Source organism: Nomascus leucogenys, chromosome 17 (assembly GCF_006542625.1).
Source record: "Nomascus leucogenys isolate Asia chromosome 17, Asia_NLE_v1, whole genome shotgun sequence".
Lineage (NCBI taxonomy): Eukaryota > Metazoa > Chordata > Mammalia > Primates > Hylobatidae > Nomascus > Nomascus leucogenys.
In genome coordinates, this window is record NC_044397.1 from 8,580,022 (window position 1) to 8,594,821 (window position 14,800).

Consider the following 14,800-nt stretch of genomic DNA (forward strand, 5'->3'; position numbering starts at 1 on the left):
CTTTATAGATATCAGTTATTTTCATGAGACATCAAGCTTATTGCTAGACTGGCTGATTTCCTTTGAATTACTTTATAATCTTTGGGAAGAAGGTGAAGGGAATTTCTTCCTAGCAGATATCTCCAATATAACTGAATTTATTTTGTATCTCCCAAGCAGTGACTCAATCTGATTGTTCACCTTGGTCCAAGATTGGTATTTAAAACTATCTTGTCTAATAAAACTGCTTTTGAAAGTGCTAAGTAAATTTATGCTTTGAAAATAAATACTAGTTGTATTCTCAAAGGCACAGTGGTTGAGAGTAAGTCCATCCTTTTTCTCTGAACATAATCATAATACGTTTCCTTTTTTATTGTACTTTACCTTAAATTTTTATGCACCAAAGGTGCTGGAGCTGATGTCTTCAAAAGGTATTCATACTAGAAGGAGCTGATGCCTGTAACAAAATTCCAACGTTCAGTGTTGAGTATTCTGAAGGAGCCACAACTGCTGTTACTGTCCCATAGAGCTTATAGAGAAATCGCTCATTTGTTTGCCTTTTTTATTTTTATTTTTTATTTATTTTGAGAGACAGAGTCTCACTCTAACCCCCAGGCTGGAGTGCAGTGGCGCAATCTCGACTCACTGCAACCTCCGCCTCCCAGGTTCAAGTGATTCTCATGCCTCAAGCCTTCTGGGTAGCTGGGATTACAGGCACCCGCCCCCACACCTGGCTAATTTTTGTATTTTTAGTAGAGATGGGGTTTCGCCACACTGGCCAGGCTGATCACAAACTTCTGACCTCAGGTGATCTGCCTGCCTCAGCCTCCCAAAGGGCTGGGATTATAGGCGTGAGCCACTGCACCTGGCCTGCCTTTCTTTTCTAAATACACTTTTTTAGAGCAGTTTTAGGTTCACTGCAAAAGGTTTCAATTTTTAAGTGGTAATTCCTATATGGTATTTGACCTACGAAAGCTTAATATGAAGTCTCTTATCTACACAGGACAGGGATGGAAGGCTGTATTTCTTTTTTGGATGACTTATAGTTACTTTGAACATAAAAAGCCATACACACAGAAACACAATGAGATACAACTACATACCTACCAGGATGTCTATTTAAACAAAAAGGAAAATAACAAGTGTTGGCCTGTTGTGGAGGAACTTGAATCCTCTTACATTGCTGGTGGAAATACAAAATGGTCCAGTCACTGACAAAACAGCTGGGTGGTTCCTCAAAAGGTTAAACATGTAATTACCATAAGATCCATCAATTCCACTCCTAGTTATATATGCAAAGAACTGCAGACATACATGGGTATTTGTATATCAGTGTTCACTGCAGCATCATTCACAATAAACAGCCAAAAGGTGGCAACAACCTAAGTGTGAAAAGGTGAATGGGTAAACGAAATGTGGTATATGCATACAATATTATTCAGCCACAAAAAAGAATGAAGTAGTGATAATGCTACAACATAAATGAACCTTAAGGGCACTGTACTAAGTAAAATAAGCCAGACACAAAAGGACAAATATTGTATGACTCCACTTATATAAAGTATCTAGAATAGGCAAATTGATAGAGACAAAGTAAGTTAGTGGTTACCAAAAGCTGGGGGGAGAGAGGAATGGAAAGTAACTGTGGAATGTACACAGAGTTTCTGTTAGCTATTGTGTTAGTCCATCTTCACCTTGCATAAGCAACGTGCATAAGTAACTGAGACTAAATAATTTATAATGAAAATATAAACAAATTTACTCATAGCAGAAGATGAAGTGGGAGCAGGTGCATCACAAGGCAAGAGAGGGAGCAAAAGAGAGAAGAAAAAGATCCCACAAGCTTTTAAACAACCAGATCTTGCGTGAACTCAGAGTAAGAACTCACTCATCACCAAGTGGATGGTACCAAGCCATTCATGAGGGATCCCATCCCATGATCAACAACTCCCACTAGGTCCCGCCTCCAACACTGGGGATCACATTTCAACAAGATTTGGAGGGGACACACATCCAAATTGTATCAAGTATAATGAGAGTGCTTTGGAAAATATTCAGTAACAAAAAGCAATGAACTATTAAGCCGCAAAGACACAGAAGAACCTTAAACGTACTTTGGTAAGTCAAAGAAGCCAATCTGAAAAGGATACTTACTGTATGATTCTGATACAACATTCTGAAAAAAGCAAAACGATGGAGATGGCAAAAAGATCATTGGTTGTTCGGGGTTGGTGGGGGATGAGGAAGCGAAAGATGAAGGGATGAACAGGTAGACACGAATAATTTTTAACACAGTGAAACTATTTTGTATGATACTGTAATGGTGGATACATGTCATACATTTGTCAGAACATACAGGATGTATTTGGCTCATCAGTTTTAACAAACACATCACACTAACGCAAGATGTTAATTAGTGGGGGAAGGAGAGAGTACATGGAAACACTCTATACTTCCTTTACATTTTTCTGTAAAAAAATTTCTTAAAAAAAAGTCCACAAATCTTTTTAAGTTTTAGAAACAGTGTGATGATTGCACAACATCGTGAATGTAATTAATGCCTCTGAACTGTATGCTTAAAAATGGCTAAATTATAAATTTTATGTTATATATATTTTACCACATTAAAAGACGAAGCACTCCTTTTTTTATAGGAAAATAATCTTGTTATTCTAACAGGGGAAATGGTAACAGTGAATCACAGCCCAATGTACAAACTGATGAAAATCTTCATGGAAAAAATTCTCACCAAATATTACTCCACTATAATAATGAGATTTAATTTTATTTTTGAGTGCTTCTATGTGAACAAAAACAATATTTTGAAGGCTCTCTGGTTGCATCAACGTGGAAAGCCCCAGAGCTCCCAGGTTGTTCCTCTTATAACTAAAAAACCCAAAACACAACACAACAAGAAAAGCACAGGACATTGCTGAAAGGTAGAAAAAAAGGCAGCTGGCTGCCTAGGGAGGTCACTATTTGATAAATAACATGGCAATGAGTCCCCTGCGTCTCCTTATTGCCTCCCGTATATCCCAAACAGGGTGATACAGAAGACTCCGATGTAGAACCACCAACAGGCAGAGGAAAAAAAAAAAAAAGCTCCAAGGAAAACCTGTTCCTAACTAGCAAAGCAATGATCAGAAAAAGGGTGGGCAAACAACAAAAAGCATTTTTGGCAGTATCTGCCTGACTTCAGCCAATCATCAACGGAAAAACAGCTTTACCACCCACTTTCAGCAGGCCAAATGGTATGTTAAATTTCCACTCCAAAAATCTCTAACCTATTCCATCCTTGCAGGTAGCCTAACTTACCCAACAGTAGTCAATCAGGGAGTTTGGCAGGCTAATTTTCCATCATCTACCAGATAGGCTGAGGGTCCTTTCACTGGGGCAGAAGCAGGAGGAACTGATTTTACATTCCCCTCTGTGGATCGCATTCCTCCAACTGATTAGTGTCTACAGGGTGCAGCAGCAAGCTAAGCCTCCATCCTGACCCAGCAGCAAGGAGACTTTATTAAGAGGGAAATCCAAAGCACAGCTAATCGTCACTATGTCTGTTGTTAGTGGGATGCAGGAAAGAGTTGAACCTGAACTACCAGACAGTAACAAAAAGACTGTAAAAGTGGGGGCTAATTAGTATTCTACTTTTCTCCTACCCCTGGTGTCACTGATGCCCAATGGAAGCTCGGTCTCCATACCTACCCAGAAGCAGAGACTTGTGAAAACTGATTATGCAAAGGAGATTTTTTTGTCATACTTGACAAAAATAAAGTGGGAGGAGTCTTAGGGAAAAACATTCTAGGAACTATCTCACAAGCCCAGTCCAAAACCGCAACAGCCTGCCATGACTTTAAGCTTACAAGTTTTACCTAGAAACTGCCACTCACCAATCAGAATTCACCAGCCCCTGCAAGACATTGCCAACACCAATGAACTTGCAAAACAAATTACATAAGCTTCCTCTGTTCCCCCAATAAAGCCCCAGACTTTTCCTTTGTTCTCCAGACACACCTAGGGGCTACCCCAGTTTGTGTGTTCTGAACTGCAATTCCTGTATATTATTTCCAAATAAAACCTTTGCTTAGAGACTTGTCTCTATATATTTATTTCATGCTGACAGACTGAAGAGGCAGTGTCAAGCAGGACTACTCAGCACTCCTATTCTCCACTCCACCCATCAGGATCAGCAAAGCCCAGAGGGAAGCAGAGTCCCAACCCACTTTGTACCAATGAAGCCAAAGGTGGTGAAGGAATGCAGAGCTGGTGGGCACTCCACTTTCCCCTCATAATCCTGTAGCAGTGGGCTCAGCGGGGGACCAATGTTAAACTCAAACCAGAGGCAAACAGGAAGGGAGGTAGACCACTTTTGCAAGAAGGCATCAGTGGGCTGAGGAGGTGAACATCCACATCCTATCTGCAAAGGCAATGTAAGTCAGTGTCCCACTTTGCTGCAGTGGTACTGGGGGAAAGGGCAGGCAGTGGGAAGGTGGGAATATACTCACCCAGCCCTCATGTTACACTTTAACAACAAAAAAAAATTCAAAGCCTCATAATATCCAAAAATCACTGTCATCCTAAGAACGAGGAAATCATAATATGAATGAAAAAAAACAACCAACAGATGTCAAAATTAAGATGAATCAAATGTTTAAATTATCTGACAGGATTTTAAAGTAACCATCAAAGACGTATTTCAAAAAACCTTCAAAAATCTCTCTCAAAAAATGGAAAATCTCAGCAAATAAACATAATTTAAAAAATAACCAAATAGAAATTATAGAACTGAAAATATAACAGCCCAAATGAACTCACTGGATGTACTCAATGTTAGAGTGGAGATGACAGACAAAATCTCCAGGCTCAGATAGTTTCACAGGAAAATTCTACCACACTTCTACCAGATTTAAAGTAGAATTAACATCTAATAAGGTTCAGTACATACTCTTCCAAAATATTTCAAGCTGGAAAAATTTTAGAAAATCTCAGAAGCAGGTAGATCACTCTTACCTTCCTCCAGCTCTTCTCCCCTGACCCAGGTCATAAAATCTAGAAAGGATTTTCTGACATTCCCATGAAGCAAGTCATAAGATCCTCGTTTGAGAGGTGTCCTTCCTATACTCAGAGGAATGGAACATCCTGATTTCTGATGATTTCAGGTCACAGAGAAGAATCTGAATAACACCTTGCTATGTTCCCTCCGGTTTATTACCATTAGGTCATACTTTTTAATCCAGTCATACACACACTATCCACTTCTTCATCAAACCTAGCACTAAAAGTACGCAGGTTTAGGCCAGGCGCAGAGTGTGCACCCCTGTAGCTCCAACTACTTGGGAGGCTGTGGCCAGTAGATACCTTGAGAGCCCAGGAGTCCAGCCTGGGCAACATGGTGATACTTTTCCTCCTTTAAAAAAAAAAAAAAAGATGGCCAGATGCAGTGGCTCATGCCTGTAATCCCAACACTTTGGGAGGCGGAGGCAGGTGGATCACCAGAGGTCAGGAGCTCGGGACCAGCCTGGCAAAACGCCATCTCTACTAAAAATACAAAAATTAGCTGGGCCAGGTGGCGGGTGCTTGTAAACTCAGCTACTCAGGAGGCTAAGGAAGGAGAATCGCTTGAACCCAGGAGGTGGAAGTTGCAATGAGCCAAGATTGTGCCATTGCACTCCAGCCTGGGCAACAAGGGCAAAACTCCATCTCAAAAAAAAAAAAAAAAAAAAAAAAAAAAAAAAAAAAAGACAACCCACACACAGATTTACCTCTTTCTTCAGGTTCCTTTCCCTTATGAGGGCTGTGTGCCATGTAAAACTTCTATTATATAAATGTATCTTTTCTCTTGTTAATCTGTCTTTTGTCATACCGGCCTCAGCCATGAACCTAAGATGTGAGGACATAAGAGTGAGGAAAAGAGACTTTTCCTCCCAAACACATCAATTTTATATAATCTGTTCCAGAAAATAAAGGATGAGGGGAAACACCTGATTTTATAACTATTATTATTACTGTTAGACCAAAACAATACAGTACAAAAAGAACAAGGCACAACAAAACCAAAGGGAAGTACAAAACAGAAAATAACAGACCAATCTTTCTCATGAACTTGGATGCAAAATCATCAACAAAATATTAGCAAATCAAGTCCGGCAATATAGAAAAATAATTACAGCAGTTCCCCTTCATCATAGTTTTACTTTCTGAGGTTTCAGTTATCTACTGTTAACTGTGGTCAGAAAATATTACATGGAAAATTCAAGAAATAAACAATTCATAAGTTTTAAATTGCATACCATTCTGGGTAGCATGATGAAATCTCACTCTGGCCCACCCAGGACATGAATCACCCCTTTGTTAAGCATGTACACACTTCTATAGGCTACCTGCCCATCAGTCACTTTGCTGCCTTCTAAGTTCTATCAGATCAACTGTCACAGCATCACAGCGGTTGTGTTCAAGTCATCCTTATGTTATTTAATAATGACCCCAAAGGGCAACAGCAGTGATGCTGGCAATTCCAATTTGCCAAAGAGATGCCATAAAATGGTTTCTTAAATTGGAAAGGTAAGACTTCTTGATTTAACAAGGAAAGGAAAGAAATCTTATGCTGAGATTCCTAAGATGTATGATAAGAACGAATCTTCTATTCATGAAATTGGGAAAAAGGAAAAAGATTTGCTTGCTAGTTTTGCTGTCCCACCTCAAACTGCAAAAGTTATGGCCACAATGCATGATAAGTGCTTAGTGAAGGTGGAAAAGGCATTAAATTTGTGGAAGACATGAACAGAAATGTGTTCTAATTTATAGCAATCAGGTTTGGTACTATTTGTGGTTTAATGCATCCATTGGGGGTCTTGGAATGTATCCTGCACAGATAAGGAGAGACTACTGTGTCTACAATAATCAGTGGAATTTATTCCAGGCATGCAAGCCTGTTACAACATTTGTAAATCAATCAATATAATCCACCATGTCTACAAACTAAAGATATTTATATGATCATATAAATTGATGCTGAAAAATCATAAAACATAATTCGACATCATTTCGTGATTAAAAAAAAAAAACTCTCAGCAAATGCTGGTTCTCACCTCTACTGTACTCATTGTGTACCTCGGCACTTACCACCTTTAAATGATGGTACTCATTTTTATAGGTAATTTGAGTTCACATCATTGCAGACTTTTTGTTCTTTAAAATAGGTAGAAAAAGTATTCATTGTATAATAAACCTTTAAGGTGGCAATATCATTGGCACTTTTCTTTCTGGTTTTTTGTTGTTTTTGTTTTTGTTTTTTTTGCTAGAGATGAGGTCTATGGTGCCCAGGGTGGTCTTGAACTCACGGGCTCAAGTGAACCTCCTGCACTGGACTCCCAAAGTGCTGGGATTACAGGCATGAGCCACCAGATCCGACCCATTGGCCCTTTCTTAGAAAGAACTTAAAAAAATAAAATAAAATGTGAGAGATCATTTGTCCTATTTGCCAAACAAATAAAATTATATTGGGCAAAAGCAACTTTTATGAGTGAGAAACCCTAGTAAGTAAAATAAAATGTTTCAGATAGTGTATCACTTAGTGTTATTTTTCTCCTTACTGTGTTTATAAATCACAAGGTTCAAAGTTTTAAATATAAAACAAAACCTTTAAGATAGTCTCTAAAATGAAAAATTTAATTTTTAATGTGAATATATTTCAGATTCATTTCAGTTCAACTAATAAAAAATGTTAATGTTCTCATCAATTCAAAATTTCAAAGAAACATGGTTCCCTTATTTAAAAACCAACCCTCAAGGAAGTTCATGAGCCAGTCCTATTCATTTGACCAAATCTATAGAGGAAACCATAAGATGGGGTCTGAATAAGGAGAACTGTAATCGTTATTTATTTGAAAAGGTAAAGTAGGATTTCTGTATCAATCCCCAAGGCCAAAAGACCACCCAAAGACATTTTCACTGGTCAAAACTTAGAAAAATCAAAGAGGAAGTCCTCACCACCAAAGAAAACAACACTCTTTCCAGTAAAATTTATTTGTGAAACAAACCAAGAGCCTTACCTTTGAGAACCCTTTTTTACAGAGGAATAGCACAATTGATTTTATTTTTATTGGAAAGCCATTAATAACCCCACGTTCCTTGATGTCCCAAGTTATATGTAACACAATTGGCCACTTTTAATAAGCATAGGATTGAAAACAGTTTCTGAAAAGTTACCACAGAAAAATCCCTTTAAAAGCACAGCAAAATTTAAACTTTTTAATGTATCTTCCCTTTGGAACTAGGCCAAGGGAATGCCCTGCTGCATGCAGATCTAGGGCATCATTTATTTCATGAATGTTCTGCACAACAATATTCTGGAAGCTTTAATATATGTTCCAAAGGAACAGATTCCATTGTCAAAGACTTCAACTGTTGCGTTAAACTAATGAATTAGGTTTCTTTACTATAAAACTTGTTAAAGCTTTAATATGCATTGCAACTCTCCAAGTGATAATATATAGCATGAAATATTTCCCAAAAAATGTGACTAAGAAATAAAAATGTTATGGTTAAAAAAGAAATCTATACATATCTTGAAAAAGATTCAAATTCCATGAAATACAGTTTGAGAAACAGTATTTTAACTACAAACTAAAATGGATGAGGAATTCTCATTGGCCCAAAGAAATCAGTGGTTTCAGTGCAAAGCTTCCCAAAGCAACACACACCAAGAATAAGATAAACCAAACCTAATATTTAATTTTTACAAATGTTTTTCCATATGTAAACTGTGTATACGGGCCAATTCTTTGTGCTGAAACTTATGTGAAAAAAAATGATAGAAGACTTTGTTGGGTTTTTCTCATTTAAACCATTAAATTGAGTTGTGAGGAGACCCTTCAGGTAGAATGAAAATAGATTTTGAAAACGTAGATAGCTTATAAGGGAAGATTTTAAAAATAAATGTTTCAAAAGAATAAAAAGACAAGCCACAGACTGTCTTTGTAAAACACTTATTTGATCAAGGACTGGTATCCAAAATATACAAAGAACTCTTAAAATCCAAAAGTAAGAAAATAAGAATCTCAAACATGGGCCTGAAGATCTGAACAGACACCTCACCCAAGAACATACACACATGGCAAATAAGCACAGGAAAAGATGCTCAACATATGTCATTATGTTGCAAATAAGACACCAATGAGTTACAACTATGGAACTTTTAGAATGGCTAAAACCCAAAACACTAACAATACCATATGCTGACAAAGGTGTGCAGCAACAGGAACTCTCATTCACTGCTGGTGGGAATGTAAAATGATTTGCCACTTTGGAAGATAATTTGACAGTCCTTATAAAACTAAACATGTGCTGTTTGAGTTCATTGTAGATTCTGGATATTAGCCCTTTGTCAATTTACAAGAAAAAAACAAACAACCCCATCAAAAAGCGGGCGAAGGACATGAACAGACACTTCTCAAAAGAAGACATTTATGCAGCCAAAAAACACATGAAAAAATGCTCATCATCAGTGGCCATCAGAGAAATGCAAATCAAAACCACGATGAGATACCATCTCACACCAGTTAGAATGGCCATCATTAAAAAGTCAGGAAACAACAGGTGCTGGAGAGAATGTGGAGAAATAGGAACACTTTTACATTGTTGGTGGGACTGTAAACTAGTTCAACCATTGTGGAAGTCAGTGTGGCGATTCCTCAGGGATCTAGAACTAGAAATACCATTTGACCCAGCCATCCCATTACTGGGTATATACCCAAAGGACTATAAATCATGCAGCTATAAAGACACATGCACACGTATTTTTATTGCAGCACTATTCACAATAGCAAAGACTTGGAACCAACCCAAATGTCCAACAACGATAGACTGGATTAAGAAAATGTGGCACATATACACCATGGAATACTATGCAGCCATAAAAAAATGATGAGTTCCTGTCCTTTGTAGGGACATGGATGAAACTGGAAAACATCATTCTCAGTAAACTATCGCAAGGACAAAAAATCGAACACCGCATGTTCTCACTCATAGGTGGGAACTGAACAATGAGAACTCATGGACACAGGAAGGGGAACATCACACTCCAGGGACTGTTGTGGGTTGAGGGGAGGGGGGAGGGACAGCATTAGGAGATATACCTAATGCTAAATGACGAGTTAATGGGTGCAGCAAACCAACACGGCACATGGATACATATGTAACAAACCTGCACATTGTGCACATGTACCCTAAAACCTAAAGTATAATAATAAAATAAAGAAAAAAAAAACTAAACATATTCTTACTACATGATCCAGCAATCAAATACCTTGGTATTTACTCAAAGGTTTGAGTAAAAAACTTATGTCCACATATAAACCTACACACAAATGTTTATAGCGGCTTTATTTATAATCGCCAAAACTAGTAAGCAACCAAGATGTCCTTCAATCGGCAAATGGATAAACTGTGGTATATCCATATAATGAAAAATTATGCAACAATAAAAAGATATGAGCTACCAAGCCATAAAAAGACATGGAAGAACCTTAGATGTGCACTGCCAAATAATAGAAGTCAATCTGAAAAGGCTACATCATATATGATTCCGACTATATGAAATTCTGAAAAAGGCAGAACTATGTAGACAATAAAAAGATCAGTGTTTGCCAGAAATTCAGAGGGAAGGAGGGAGGAATAGGTGGAGCACAGGGGATTTTTAAGGCAATGGAACTATTCTGTGTAGTAATATAATGGTGGATAAATGTCATTATACATCTGTCCAAACCCACAGAATGTGAAACACCAAGAGTGAACCCTAAACTATGAACTTTAGTTAATAATAACGTATCAATATTGGCTCAACAAATATAATTGAAACTGTAGGGAGGGTGGCAGGTAGGAACTCCGTACTTTCAGCTCAATTCTTCTGTAAACATTAACTGCTCTAAAAAAATACAGTCTATAAAAATAAGATAAATGTGGGCACTTTAAAAGAGAAAAAGCTACATTCAAATTTTACAAAAATGTTTATCAAATCACCAATTCCACATTAAGACCAACAACAACATATTTATGTCATCTCCCTAGCAAAAGCAGAGAAGGTATTATTTACTATCCCAGCACTTCTAGTGTCTGTGGCTTAAATAATTCAGGTCGTGAGACTAAAAAATATTAATATACTTCATTTCTTAAATTTATATAATCAAATTTTATACCCAATACAAGTCTTTAGCATTTTATTTCAGTCTCCTCATATTCACTTACTTTACTGAGTAAACTGATGTCAGAGAAACTGCTATGTCGAAAAGGGCAACATTAGTTCACTGAAAGCTCTGCCACAGAAATAAGTTTTCGTATCTGTTAGTCCAGTACTCCCATTCTCTAAATCCCTTCAATTTAGATTTCTAGGAGTTGGTATTCCCAGTATACTTCTAATATCTTTCCCAGGCAGTTAACTGAATTCTCTTAGTCATCTGATGAAAGAAGAAGTCAAGGTTCCCATGCTGGCATTATGGAACTGGCTGTAATATAGATTTTGCAAGGGGAAAAATCAGTTTATAGGGAAATACAATGCCTTCTGTTTATATAACATTTTGATTTATTAAAACAAAACTGAAGAAGCAAAAATCTGATTAAGCACAAGAATTATATTCTTTGAAATGAGAATGGTTAACTTGGGATCAGATGAAAATGAAACCGATTACTTCAAAAAATACATTTTAATTTATTTCAGCTTTAATTTCATGTTTTTAAAGAGTATGTTTATAACCCAAATAAGTCAGCCTAACAAGGATGAATAATTAGGTAATTTTTGGTGTTTCTCTTTAAATTGTATTAATAAGCTATTTAAATAGTGTTCTTAATCTTAGATCTAACGAAAGAACAACTTTGCACACTTTGTAAGCCTTTATCATATAATAAAGCACAGATTCCTTAATATTTTGAATCAAAGCAAAGTGGTTAACTCTGAGAATAAAAGGCACAGAGAACTTAATAACTCATTGATTATGACTCATCACACCACACTAAAGCAGATCCCTACCACAGAGAATTTAGCTACAACATATAAAGAAAATCAGAAATATAAAATTCTGTAAGATTTAAGACACAAAAATAACTCTGACTTCCAGTATTATAGATGTGAGAAATGCAAAATTTTAAGAAAATGTATCCAACTCTTTTGCTCTTTGAACCATTTTATAAAAAGGTTTTGTTACGACCAGCCCGCCCAAATTTTCTACATTTGATGAAGGTACTTACTGTAGAAACCAGGACAAAAATAGAAACAGCACCCACAGAGTTCCAAAGAATTCTCTTTGACAATGTTTTTCAAACTAAGTAAGATACGTTAAGGGACCATGACCACCACGCTTTAAGAAATAAAATATTAGACTGTATGTATGTAAAATAGGAATAAATGTTCTTTGAAACTCTCGATTCAGAATAACACATATACGCCAAAAAAACCCGACTTATATCCATTCATATATAAGTTTGTGTACACTGGTTCCTAATGTAAAATCTACTATTTATAAATAGGCCATGATCAGAAAAGCTTAATGTCCTAAATAAGCTTTAAAATTTAGTTCCAAATTTTAAAAGGGATTGTTTTTCATTAAGAATCTTTGACTTTTTAAAATCAAAGATATTTTAATATTTCAAGATTATGTCAAGAAAAAGCTTCTATAATGTCAAATTAAACATTAAGATGCTGTATCAAATTCACTTTTAAATCTCCAGGGCCAAGCAGAGTCAGTGTTCAATAAATACTCCTTCATTGAACAAAGTTGAGTAAAATAATGTATTCCTCAAAAAATTAGCTGGGTGTGATGATGGGTGCCTGTAATCCCAGCTACTTGGGAGGCTGAGGCAGGAGAATCGCTTGAACCCGGGAGGCAGGGGCTGCAGTGAGCTGAGATCGTGTCATTGCACTCCAGCCTGGGCAACAAGAGCAAAACTCCATCTCAAATAACAAAAATAAAAATAATGTGTTCTTGTCAGCTTTATTAGAAAAGTTCAATCAGTAGAGTCACACCAGGTTGTAACTTATATTAGGGATTAAATCCCAAAGATTACAATACAGAATTCTTAGACTGAGCCCTCATACAGATAATTAACATTAGTTCTGTAAACTAACATACAGCTTTTGAAATTTTAACTATTTTATCTGTTTAAAATGTGTCTTAGTTTAAACACACATTGAACAGAATATATATCTGTTCCACATTAGAAATTTAAACTGTCCGGTTATACACCTGGGTCTTCAGCTTCCTTTTCCAGTGGGTTCATTCACTAGAAATTAAAGACAACTTTTTGTTGATCATTATTAGCAGGCCTTTACACAGTCTATGTGGTTATTTCACAACTGACATACTTTTACAACCAACAGGATTCTGTCAAACTTTACATTTTATGGTATGCATTTAAAAAATAAAATTTACATTTTTTCCATCATCCAAATAAGAAAATCATCTTAACTATATTTCAAACACAACACATGTATCCCTGCTTTCACAAGAATCATGCTATATAGAATCTGGTTGAGAAGAAAAAAAAATCAACTCAGAATGGTACTTTAAAGTGTTGTTTGTGGTGTGGAGGAAGAAAAACCACCTCTATTATATATCTACAAATACAAATTTTGTTTTACTAAACCTATTGTTTACAACAAAATACAGAAATCATAAGTTTAAAGAATACTATTCAAGTGCTTGTTGTATTGGTGATAACTGTTTTCTACCAAAAAAGAGCAGAGTAAAATTATCATTCAACCTTCTATGACTAAATTGGTTGAAGTACAAATGATTTATTTTCTAATGCCTTCATAAGCACATGCTGCAAAACATTTTAGTGAAATACACACACATATGTATACAATCAAAAGAAGTTCTCTAAAGTGGCATCAAGGTTAATAAAAATACATTAATTCTAATAAAAAATACACTACGGTTATATGCAACAAAAAGAATGTCATTGCAATAGAAAGAAAATTAAACTGAACCTGCTGTGATATTTTTATTACAGTCATTTAAATCAATACAATTTAAACCCAATCTCATCCTAAGTAGTATTCATCTAATCTCAGAATGCTTAGAAATTTTATTCCAGAAGAAGTTGACTACTATACTTTAGACAAATTTATCTGTTTCTAGGATACCAAATCATAAAAGGCAAAACTAAAATGCTTTAACTACTGTGAAAAGACCTAGGAATTGCAGTGTAATGTTTTTCAGTTGAAATCTGTGAATCTAATTCTTGAGAGTTTGCAAATTTTCTGTAATATTTCTTGTATAATTAAATTTTTATGTCAATAAAAAACAATGAATTGGCACAAAAAATTGGCTTTTTGTGGCAGGATAATGGAAAAGAGAGAAGGGATGTGAAATGAGGCTAGCTTAATATAAAATAATGGCCAAGTGATGCTATATTATACAATGGCTTCATAATAACTGGAACAGAGAAAAGTCACAGGAAATTGCGTTATCTTACAGAAAAAGAGCAATGATCAGAGCTTTCCAACCCTTAGGAACAAAAGCCACCAACTAGGTACAGGTGTGTAGGTTTTAATGCTCTCAGCCTATGGAATGTCTGGCTGGTGGTGCCAGAGGCATTTAGGAACCCCTGAATTGTCTGCTGTCGGGAGCAACCTTGTGCTTCCATATCCAGTGGCCCTATGAATATTATCATTTTTCACTTGTGCCATAATGTCAAAAGAATTGCAAAGCACTGGGAAGATGTAACAAACTCTTAGAACACAGTAGTTATATTAAGAAAGGGAATTTATTTGCAGGAGTTAAAAGTCTGTCACATCAAATTAAGGTTATTATTTTGACTGTGATAT

General features: G+C 36.2%; 1 protein-coding gene across 7 annotated transcripts in view; it reads right to left on the bottom strand.

Annotated features, from left to right (window-relative positions):
• Window positions 1-14,800, bottom strand: part of SUPT3H (SPT3 homolog, SAGA and STAGA complex component) — a 551,049-nt gene that overhangs the window by 358,782 nt on the left and 177,467 nt on the right. Inside the window, exon 1 of one of the 7 annotated variants that reach the window (XM_030797571.1) lies at window positions 364-483. The exons of the other annotated variants lie outside the window; for them this stretch is intronic. The gene's annotated coding sequence lies outside the window, so the exon portion shown is untranslated. Of the gene's footprint in view, window positions 1-363; window positions 484-14,800 lie in introns of those variants that run through there. 7 annotated transcript variants of the gene reach the window in all.